Source organism: Sorex fumeus, unplaced genomic scaffold, assembly GCF_029834395.1.
Source record: "Sorex fumeus unplaced genomic scaffold, SorFum_2.1 ptg000128l, whole genome shotgun sequence".
NCBI classification, from domain to species: domain Eukaryota; kingdom Metazoa; phylum Chordata; class Mammalia; order Eulipotyphla; family Soricidae; genus Sorex; species Sorex fumeus.
In genome coordinates this window covers 53,203,580-53,215,670 of record NW_026606185.1, presented here as the reverse complement: position 1 = coordinate 53,215,670, position 12,091 = coordinate 53,203,580, and the positions used below count along the sequence as shown (strand labels likewise).

The following is a 12,091-nucleotide window of genomic DNA, read 5'->3' as shown; positions in this document are numbered from 1 at the left end:
CTGCCTTGTTACGTTGTACTTGGAAAGAAATGTGCTATATTGAATACTAGATGACACTTTGGACTGCAAATGAGAAAATATTCAATTGTCAGAGACTTAGTCATAAACATACTTATTATAGAGGAACAAAGGGCAGAATCACAGAGAAGTGTAATATTCTGGATTCAAAGATGATGGATTCAAAGACATGTCTGACAAAGACCCCAACGGCTGGCGAATCAGAATGAGTTCAGTAATCTACAGTCTAATAAGGATTCAGATCATTCCATCCTACTATCAGCCATCTAGGCTACCCTTCACCCCCAGCATGTCGTTTCCATGACCAGGAACTGTCACAAAGCCATAAAACAACAAGAAGAGTAGGAGGCAGAAAGAGACTTTCTATGTGGACTCTCCCTGCTCTCCAAGGAACCCTCTTTTCCAGCAGATTCCAACAGAGTCCATTTTTCTCTTACTGGCCAGATGGGGGCCACCTGCCCACTCTCGAATCTTCACCCAGCAACAGGACTTTCTGCCTAATGGTTGCACATGACCAGGGAATAACTTTAAGAAACTCTTTTGATAACCAGCTGGGAGATTTGAAAGACCAGCGACAGGACCATTTTATATAAAGTGAAATGAATGAGCAAACACAGAGTAAACTGGGTCATCTCCTGCTATTTTTGGTGATAAAAGACATTTTGGATGGGATCTCTTCTGAAGATTATAGAAGTGGAGATAAACAGACACAAATAAAAACATGCTGAAAATTAAGTTCTCCTATAAATTTCCTCTGACTCCTGTCCCCTAGAGCTTCTGCTACCCAAGAATCTCCCTTTTCTTTTTGCAAACCCTCTTGAAGAACCCCTTCTTCTCCCAAGGGTGCATTTTCCATCTTTCCACACCTCCACACCCTGGAATCACTGACCCAATCTTTCAATATTCTATTTGCTCCCCAGCACCACCCTGATGAGTCTAGTTGTGAAAATAAACTTATTATCCTGGAAATGAGGGAGGGAAGGGAAAAAGGCCATAATCCCAGGCCTTAATTTTTTTAATCTCTATCCATGACAATATTTACCTGCAGTTCCCTTTTCCTCTCATGTATATCCCTCAGATCACAAGTGTTACCAATAACAATCCTTAATGTAAAATGTTACTTGTCATTCAACATTGTCAATAAGTGGTATCACTGTATCCCTGTATCACTGTCATCCTGTTGTTCATAGATTTACTTGGAGCGGGTGCCAGTAACGTCTCCATTTGTCCCGCCCTGAGATTTTAGCAGCCTCTCCTTACTCGTCTTTTCCAATGGACTGGAGCCTCTTTCAGGGTTAGGGGAATGAGACCCATTATTGTTACTGTTTTTTGACATATTGAATTGCCACGGCTAGCTTGCCAGTCTCTGCCATGCGGGCAGGATACTCTAGGTAGCTTGCCAGGCTCTCTGAGAGGCATATGTATATATTTCTCGCTATGATTTGTTGCCAACTGTATGAACCCCATAAAATGTGGTGTAGTAATTATGTAAAATGGGTAGGAAGTGTCTTATGATGTGTCCAGAAATATGTTCACTCATATATGAGGCTCGGCCTGAGCATGTGGAAAGCGGTCTGGAACATGGTGGTGGTTGGGTAGTGGAGGTTGGCTACTGGGGCTGGGTCCTTTAGGGCAGGGAAGGCTCTCACCCGTCCCCCTCTGAGGCGCCCCAAGTGAAAACATCCTGGTGAGGAATCCAGTGGCATGGTTATGAGGGCCTCATTTTATGCTCAATAGATGGTATTAAGTTAAATTACTTTCCCACTAATGCACATCAACATAACAACTACTTCTGTATAAACCACATGTTCTTGGATAATTTTCCATTATTACTTGGGTACAGGCCAGGATATTTTGCAAAGTTGACATTTTTCTATTCTTATTTTTCTATTTTTGTTTTTATTTTGGAGCCACAACTGGCATGCTCAGGGCCAACTCCTGGTCCTGAATTCAAGGATCACTCCTGGTGGGCTTCGGGAGACGATACTGGATGCCAGGGATCAAACCTGGATTGGCAGTATACAAGGCAAGTATTCTACCTGCTATACCATCTCTCTAGCATGATGATATTTTTTAATTAAAAAAATATATATGTATGAGATCTGGAGAGATAGTAAAGCAGATAGAGTGCTTGCCTTGCACCTGGCCAACCCAGGTTTGGTCCTCAGAACCCCATATGGCCCCTCCAAGTACCACCAGGACTGATCTTTGAGTACAGAGCCAGGAGGAAGCCAGGAGTACCACCAGGTGTAGCCAAAAAGCCAATAGCTCAGTGGGATAATGCCAGTCTTGTAGACATGAGATTTTAACTTCAATCCCTGACACTCCCTTCCCCCAACAATGCCAATGTCAAATGTATGCTAAGTGGCTCAAAAAAGTGTGCATTGTCCAGTATGTGACTGCTGGTGAGCTCAGCAACTAAAGTGTGTGAGTACCACTACCAAGCACTGTTATCAAGATCCCAGAGGGCACCATGACCAAGATAGTTGAGTACTGTAACCAAGCTGAGCAAACCTGGTCACTGTAACAGATAATAGAAGCAAATATATATACATAATATATATTATATATACACATATATATGTATTGTGTGTCTATCTATAAAAATAATAAGGAATAAAACAAAATTCCCCAAAGATAGTAGGAAAGAGACTTGCAAACACATACAGAGTAAATTTGACAATATCAAAATAATAACATCTGCTGTTAAATTTAACATTGAAAATGTTTATCAAAGGGAAAGGGTCTTTTCCCTTTGTTATTAGTTTCAGATGAAATAAAGATACAATCTTTCAAAACAAAACTTCAACTCATCCCATGGTAGGGTAAACATGCGTTATTAACAAATAGTTTCTGACATTATTTTCCCAGATACCCTGTAAATATGTATATTATTAACAAAGAAAAGAGTTATGTTATCATATGAGCAAGAAAACTAGGTTTCTCAATATATTCCCAAGCCTGCATATGTCTGAAGACAGATTAGAGTCTATTAACTATAAAACCTTCCCCTCTATAAGAAGGCCATGGTCTCCTTGCCATTGGAAGAATTTTCTAAATGTAGGAATTCAACAAAAAAGAAAAACACACAGTCCACTTGAAGTGGAAAAGTCTGTCTCTCAAGCCAGGCATAGAGTGTTTTGAGAAAGGTATTTCCAGAGATGTGTTCCAGAAGAGCAAAGATGGAATATCTAGTTCCCCTCTAACATGGACAAAATAATATAGAAATACTAGTCATGTCAATAAGATGGCAGTGGTTCAAATACATAAAAGTCTCATTTTCCATTCAACTTTCAGCATCAAAAGTTCAAATTTAAAAGCATTTTATTTCCAATAAAATTTGAAAACAGGAAGACTACCTGTGATTTCAAACAACAAAAACTGATGTTCTCTGCCTTGGGAACTCTCCAGAAATTCTAGGTGTACTAAATTTTACTTGAAATAATGACTTTATCTCAAAGTAAGGCAGGTGCTATAAATATTGTACTTGGTTTGCTTTTAATGACAATCATTTTTTTTAATCCAATGCACTAAAACTAGTCTGCCTTTAGTTACAGCACTAAAAGAAGTTACCAACTCCATGCCCCTTCTCCCCTCCCAGTATTTAAAAACTGATACTAAAGTTCTTTGCAATTCCATCTCCACTTGGCAATGTGCTTGTAGCTCTGAGACCCAGAAGTGGTTCATTCTCTGCTTACTCTCCCTTATGCTAAGTCATTTGACATCCTTTATAAACTCAGGTACATTCTGGTCTCTAAAGTCTAACGGCTCTGATTACAGGAAAATGTATGATTGTAGATAGTCTCTCAAAATTACAGCTGGTTTTGCTTCTGTTCCCAATATTCTACTCGATTCAACTCTAGGTACCTCACTAATGAGGAACTGTATTCAAAGACAAAACAATATCAAATTTCTCCAAGAGCTTAAGACATTGCCTGCCAACCTCCTCCTTTAGAATCAGACCTTCAAAAAAAAAAACAGAATCAGAATTTCTGTAGATAAAATTCATCAATAAATTATAATTTTGCTCATACTTTTATGCTTAATTTAATACCTTGTTTATTTAATTTTCTCTGTATGAGTTCTTAGCACATCAACATGCTGCTAAAATGCAATGTGTTTTTAACAGATAACATGCTTTAGGAAGCAAATAAGAAAAGCCTAACTTCAAATGATTTGAACAATGAAAAAAATATATTAAATCCCTTAATGGAAAGACTGGTGATAGATCAGGATATTATGCTTAACTCTTTCATTTCTTTAAGGACTCAGATTTCTTCCTTCTCTTTATTATATGTTGTTCAGCCAATGTTTTATTCTCCTTCTCTCCTCTGCTTACAACTGTTCCAGGTATCATCTCTCCTGACAACACAACAACTAGTAACAAGAAAGAAATGGTTTTCTTGCCTACAAACGCTAACTCATTTTTGGCCAGAAAAGCTTTCAGAAGAATACCAAAGATTATGACCTTACCACCTCTCTAGAATTATGCCACAATTCTCTAACTCAATCAACAAGGAACAAAAGTGAAACAAGCCCAACAACTCACAGTCAGAAGGATCTTCATTTGTCCTGGGCTGAGATTTTATCAGTTCTTTCCTAGAAAGAAAGAAAGAAAGAAAGAAAGAAAGAAAGAAAGAAAGAAAGAAAGAGAAAATTAAAACAAAGCAATGAAAAATAACAAAAAAATGAAAAGTAACAAAGGGGAATATTTGAAGCAACCAAGTCTACTAAAAATGATATTGAGGGTCAAATTGTCAGTGAAAGGACATTTCATTCCCAAAGACACTCTTGAATGTTATTGGAGATAGTGTCCAGCATTCTACATTCATGAGAAGGTCATAAATGTCAACAGACACATTGGGAATTCATTTATTACTACTGATAGTCAAATTGTAGGATGGTGAGATCCTAGTAGTGAATCCGCAATACAGCTCACGAAGGATCTTGATGTATTGGGCTTGAATGCCCTGATTGGCTAGGGCTTCAATGACCGCTTCCGTCTCAACAGAATCAAAGGCCTTCTTTAAATCAATGAATGTTAAACAGAGCAGCATCTTGAACTCCCGAGAAACCTCAATGAGCTTGGTTATCGGGTGGATATGGTCGATGGTGCTGAATCCTTTGCGGAACCCTGCTTGCTCGCATGGTTGTCCTTCATCTAGTGTTCTGCCAATCCTATTTAGGATGACTCGAGTGAACAACTTGTAGATGACAGACAATAGGCAGATCCGGTGATAGTTGCCAATGTCATGGATGTCTCCCTTCTTGAACAGTAGTATGGTCCTGCTGGTTTTCCATTGGGACGGAACCTTGCATTCAGACAGGTAACATGTGAAGAGCCGAGCCAGTGTATTGATGAATACTGACGGCAGGTTCTTCAGGTGTTCAGGTCTGACCTTGTCTGGGCCGGGTGCTGTTCGTTTCTTTACCAACAAAATGGCATGTCGGATTTCGGAAGGGAGAACGTTGGGAATGACATATCCATCCTGTGGAATTTGGTATGTTGGCAAGTGGACATGGCTATCGAAGAGATTTGAGTAGAAGTCATGGATAATCTTCTCCATTGCCATTCCAGAGGATGTGATGGATCCATCAGGACGTTGGAGGGCAGTCATCTTGGTCTTGTAGTTGGCGAAGGACAGGCAGGCGTTATGAATACTTTTCTCGGCTTCTGCCGCATCTACCAGCACTTCTGCTCTTCTCTCTTTGAGGTCTTCCTTGATTGCATCTCTGCACTGCTTTGTGAGCTCGGACGTTAGCTTGCGGTTGCCTGAGGCATGAGCCAAACCACGCTGGCGAATAAGCTCAAGAGTTTTCGAAGACAGGCATTTTTTTGTGGCTATCTCTCTCTCTTGGCATTCCTCGCACATTCATGAAAGTGCTGTACCAGTCTATCGTATTCCTCATCAATATTGTCAACAATGGCATCTTCCCATGTTGCCGCAATAGTGCCAAAGAGCTCCCAGTTGGTGGTCGTTCTGGGAGTTCTCTTTTTAAACTTTGCAGCCCTTTCTCCCCGCTGTGTAAAGTAGAATTTTGCACGAAGGAGACGGTGGTCCGATCCCGTTCGGAATTTTGGGACAACAGCGACCTCGGTCAGGCAAAACCGTCGATTGAATATGATGTGGTCTATTTCGTTGTGGAATCGTCCACCAGGAGACTCCCATGTCCAACGTTTAGATTCTGCCTTCTGGAACTGTGAGTTACCATGGATGGTCTTGGTCGACATGATGAACTCAGACAGTCTCTCACCCTGTTCATTCCATTCTAGGCCATGGGTCCCGATGTGAAGTTCTTCAGCTGATCTTCTCGGTCCTATCTTGGCATTAAAATCACCCACAATGATCTTGTAGAAGGTGTGGTCTTCTTTATAGAACTTCTCCAGCTCCATGTAGAACTTCTCGATTTCTCTTTCATCATAATGAGATGTTGGTGCGTAGACAACGAAGATAGAAACTGCAGGCAGTGAGCCACATCTATTCAAATGTAAACGTCCGATTCGGGTTGTTAGGCATTCGAATGAATCAATGCTCATGGCCAAGTTTGTGTTGACAAGGACACCGACACCTCCAACACCTCTTTTATCGCATGTTCCGAGGAACAATTCTTCTCCAGTGTCGAAAGTGGCATGGTGAAACTCGTGCCTTCTTGTCTCGGTCAGACCAATGATGTCATACTTGATCATTCGCGCTTGTACCATCAGGTCCTGGATGGATGCATCTGATGCTAGCGTATGTGCATTGAAAGTACAGACGGTCATTTTTGTCTTCCTTCGTTGTGGCAGCCTAGGTCGGCCTTGAGATTTTGTCGGCCTCTCCTTTCTCATCCTTCTCAGTGCTGCCCTGTCGGTGAAGCCTTCAGGGTCAGGTGAATGAGACCTGTTGTAGTTACTGATTTTGGCATATCGAATACACAACGGATAGCTTGCCAGGCTCTTCTGTGCAGGCAGAATACTCTCGGTAGCTTGCCAGTCTTTCCGAGAGGGAAAGAAGTAATCATTGAAGTCAAGAGAGGGGTTCGGCAGGGTGATACCATTTCACCGAAACTCTTCAGTGCAACCCTCGAGAACATCATGCAACGACTGGAATGGGAAGGAATGGGAGTGAAGATAGATGGTCAGCAACTACACCACCTCCGCTTTGCTGATGACATTGTTTTAATAACACCAAACATCAGCCACGTGGCACAAATGCTGGCCGACTTTGACTGTGAGTGTGGAAAGGTAGGACTACAGCTGAATCTTACGAAGACAATGTTTATGAGAAACAGCCTTGTTCCTGATGCCCCATTCGCTCTCAATGAAACGACCATCTCCGAATGCAACAGCTATGTGTACCTAGGTCAAGAAGTCAACATGACAAATGACCTGGCACCAAGCTGCACAGGAGGAAGAGAGCGGCTTGGAACGCCTTCGAGAACGTCGAAGAAATAGCTAAGAGGACGAAGAACCTCCAGATGCAGGCACATCTCTTTGATTCCACTGTTCTTCCTGCATTAACATATGCCTCAGAGACCTGGGCCCTATGTAAACAGGATGAGAATGCTATTCGGGTCTCCCAAAGAGGAATAGAAAGAGCTATGCTTGGAATCTCACGTTTCACTCAAATGAGAGAAAGAATCCGGAGTTCTGACATTTGAGGCTCTTCATGTTCCCAGAGCGAACAGATGCCATTGGGCTACACTAGCACACGACAGGGACAAATGGAGACGTTACTGGCGCCCACTCGAGCAAATTGACGACTAGCGGGAAGTTAAGTGATTAAGTGATTAAATGATAGTCAAATTTATATGGAGTGGCATAGACACTTCTGTATTATTAGTTACTTTACCTGAAAGGTTTTTGAAATCAGAGTTTCTCTCATCTAACAAAAAAATCAAGTTACTAAAAATCAAGCTAAATCTAAGATCTTGCTTCTCAAACTGTAACTGAGGCTATCATTGAATTCATGTAACTGAATGTGGCGGTCATGAACAATTTAGCAAGAGTAAAGGATTTCTGAGTGTGCAACAACCAAAAATTAATCCAAAATCTCTGTGTAATAATTCTGATGCACTGCTAGCAGTGCTTGTCTCCATGTTGCATTTCTTCAGTGAAAAGAAGTCACAGGTGGAATACTTGCACTTTCAGGGATCATTTCTATAGTTCATTACTAGATAAGCCTCTCTCATACTGTAGAGCACCCAAAACCATGCAGAGGAGCCAGGGCACTCTTTCCTGAGTGGAAAGCTGGTTCTAGGTATTGCTCTTGCAATGGCCTTTCACCATTGATGGTCATTTTCTCTTTCTTTAGAAAAGTGAGAGGAAGAGACTGCAGTCAGAGTAGTTTCTTAAAAATGTAAGGAGGAGGAAGTGGGGGAGGGGGAAAGATGACACAGATGAAAAAAGATTAAGAAGCCCTAATATAGCCACTCTACACAGTTTCTCTCCACTCTAAAGAGATTTATAAATGCATAATTATTACCTGCATAGTTACACAAATAAAAGTACCAAATTATTAGTTATTTTCTCCTTTGCCTTTATCTTAGGATTTATGATATTGTGATATCTTTTAATTATGGACTAAAGAAAATTACCAACTATTTGGTATTAAAACTTTTTTAAAAATATTACAGACTGCTTACTAAATGTTGTCCCAAAATAAAAGGCCGGAGCGATAGCACAGCGGTAGGGCGTTTGCCTTGCACGCAGCCAACATGGCCGACCCAAGTTCGATTCCTCCGCCCCTCTCAGAGAGCCCAGCAAGCTACCGAGAGTATCTCGCCCGCACGGCAGAGCCTGGGATGCCACCCGTGATGTATTCGATATGCCAAACACAGTAACAACAAAGTCTCCAATGGAGACGTTACTGGGCCCGCTCGAGCAAATCGATGATCAACGGGTGGGCCTTTCCCAAAATATAAAATACATAAAAACATCTTAACTGCAAAACTTGATAATTTTTCACAATATATTTCCACGTTAAATACCTCTAAAATCAACGTGTAAAACATCACTAGTACCACAGAAGGCTCCTAACAGCCTTTGAAAGTTAGTTTCCATTTTGCAAATAAGCAATTGTTAATTCAATTATAAATTCACCACTTTGCATTTAAAATTAATAAAGATGCTGAGAGCATTCTTGGACATTTTTTATTTATACACATATTTATTTGTTGGTAAAAGGTAGCAAGATATTCAACCTTTCTAAGTACTGGCAGTTTTTCATAATGGTTTTGCCAATTTAAATTTCCACCTGCAATATTAAATTCTAGTTTTTCCACATCTCTGCCAACTCTTAATACTGTCAGGTTTTTATTTGGGGTTTGTTCATGCTTGTTTGATTAGTTTTTTTTATATGTCTGGTGGAAAAGAGATTATTTTTTCATTCATTTCATGTCTAGTTATGGTTTGAAGCCATGTTAAAATTTTAACTTACATTTAGATTAATTGTACCTTAAAATGTCTTGAAAACAATTACATGAATTATTATAAAATAATTTTGTATGTCAGAGAATAAAAAACATGGAATTTGGTGATATCACAATCAATATTTTCTTATAAAACAACTCAAAAACAAAGTTCTGTGAATGAACTTAGTTGTACTTCCATTGAAACACAAAATATGTATGTGGGAGGTAGATTTTAGCAAAATATTTGCTTGACAAAACTCAAAACAATACTCCTGGCAATAGAATTTGCCAGATCTTCATGTTAACTCCATGAATAGAGCTATCTCACCATCTAATTTACAGATGAAGAAAATGAATAATACAGAATTCGAGCTCTGGTGTGTCCAATTCTAAGGCCTTTGTCCTCTCCATATAAGTCGAAAAGAATACAAGAGAAGCAAAGAAACTTTGATGTCTCAAGCTTCTTCTGACCCTTACCCATATTATAAGCTGAATTTTACAAAATTATCTCAAAAAGTATGTTTTTAAACATTTATATGCCTCTCCCCCCAGGCAGTTTGGGTACATGTTTCTCAACATTCTATATATCTCCCAAACCTCCACTTTACCATGACAAAACAAAGAAGTTGATGGATCTCTGATCCCCCAGATCACATAGCTGGTTTAAGAAGTAGTGTCAGGGTCAGGATCAGCACCCCCTGGTCCCCTGGAGAAGCCATTATGCTTCACTGTCTTGAAGAAATCAGCCAAAAACACCCACCATACATCATCAACATCTTCCCTCAAGTTTGAGTTACAGAGTGTTTTTTCATTGAAGGAAGGCAAGGATGTTTGGGTACCCTATTCACCTCTTCCTACATACACAATCTTCTCTTTTCTCAGAAAGATAACATAGGATTATCTTGAAAAGAATATTCACTCCCAGTATTTGATATTCTGTTACTCTTCTCATGAATTTATACATTTGTAAGAAACCATTTCTTATCTATACACCTTCCCAAACAGCCATCACAGATCCTAATTACTGAGTTACTAACAATTATATATACAGACACACATATATAAATATATATATACATATGTACATATTTTTAGAGGTTTATAAACCAGACTGTTAGTAGGGTCTAGAGATTTAAAGGCTATGCAACCCAGTAGGAGCTACCTTACACTGAAAGAGCAACTGCATTTAGAGCTGAGGTTCTCTCTGAGCAACATCACTCATGATAAGGATAAAGACTTCCCAGTTCATTGACTAAGAAAGATAAGTCTTTAAGTGGCTTAATTATGCCTGAAGTGGGAAATCACCCTTACAAGAAAGTTAATGCCTTTTGCCAACATACCAACGATCCAACTGTTCCTTTGTCTTCATAATGATTGGGTTAACAAGGCAGGAAACACCTTTAAAATCAAGTTCGCGTACTTCTTGATTCACTGTAGCTGTCTGAAGAGAAGTGTTGCCCCAATCATGAGTGAAAAAGTCTAAGCAACTTGGACAGTTGCAAAATAACATGTATTTTAGATGCATGATAAAAAAATCACACTCAGCTCCTGGGAGAGAACAAGACAGAGTCTCCTACCCTATGCCTGACTGTCTCCACCAGGGCCCAACAGCTGAAGATCACCGAGGCCCAGCCAAGGCCATGCTGGGAGCACTCTCCACACACTTGGATGAGCCTCACGCATAAAAGAACTGACAGAGGAACCCAGGTGTGTGGGACCCGGGGCTGAGATCTCCAAGCCTGTACAGTTTGGGACTGGACCTGCCAGTAACTAGACAGTTACACCCACCAACTGCCGTGTAACTCCAACAACGGCCAGGATCCAGAGATCATCACACTCAGCTCCCGGAAGCTAAGATAAGATAAGACATCTTATCATCTCATTCCTAATTTGGTCAAACTGGCAGGCTACCAAATGTAACATGCCCACACGGCAGAGTCTGGCAAACTCCCCGTGGTATACCCAATATGCCAAATACCAGTAACAATGATGGGTCTCATTCTCCTAACCCTGAAAAAGCCTTGAATATGGCACTTAAAAAAAAAAATCTCAGGGCTAGGACGAAGAAGACGTTACTGGCACCTGCTCGAGGCAATCGACGAACAACAGGGTGGTCGTGATCGTGATCGTGATAAAAAAATTATATACAAAGATTTGTTCTCATTGGAGGTTGATACAAATAAGTGCATCCAAACTGCAAGCAAAACTGACAATTTAAATAAACTTTTCATTGTGATTTTGCTTGCTTTACACAGCAGTCATCACTAAACCGAATGTCTTCCTTGGCCAGCAAGAAATTTGGTCATGTGTGAGAGAGATGCTTCACTTCTAAGGCTAAAGTTGATAAATTTGCCCACTGGTGTTTTACTGGGTAGGTGATGCTTATAAATAAATGAATAAATAAATATATAAATAAAAATCAAAGACTCAATCTATTTTTTGCAAGGTCAAAAACTAATACAAAAATATATTTTTATGGTAGTGTTGACTATGGTTTCTATATGCAGTTATCATGCCTTTATTACCAACAAAGCACTGTACTTAAGCTACTTTTAGTGAAACTGTTCCACACTCTCTCTCACCCCATATTTTTGCAATCTGAGTTTTTAAATCTGAGGCAAGTGTTTGTCATCAGTTGATACTGGCTATTCCCTTCTTTTGTTTCTCCAGATACCACACA

General features: G+C 40.1%; 1 non-coding gene across 1 annotated transcript; it reads left to right on the top strand.

Annotated features, from left to right (window-relative positions):
- Positions 1–8,133: 8,133 nt before the first annotated feature.
- On the top strand, positions 8,134–8,346 carry LOC130045626 (small nucleolar RNA U3). Its single transcript, XR_008795594.1, has one exon. It is a non-coding gene; the product is annotated as a small nucleolar RNA U3 (small nucleolar RNA).
- The last annotated feature ends 3,745 nt before the right edge of the window (positions 8,347–12,091 follow it).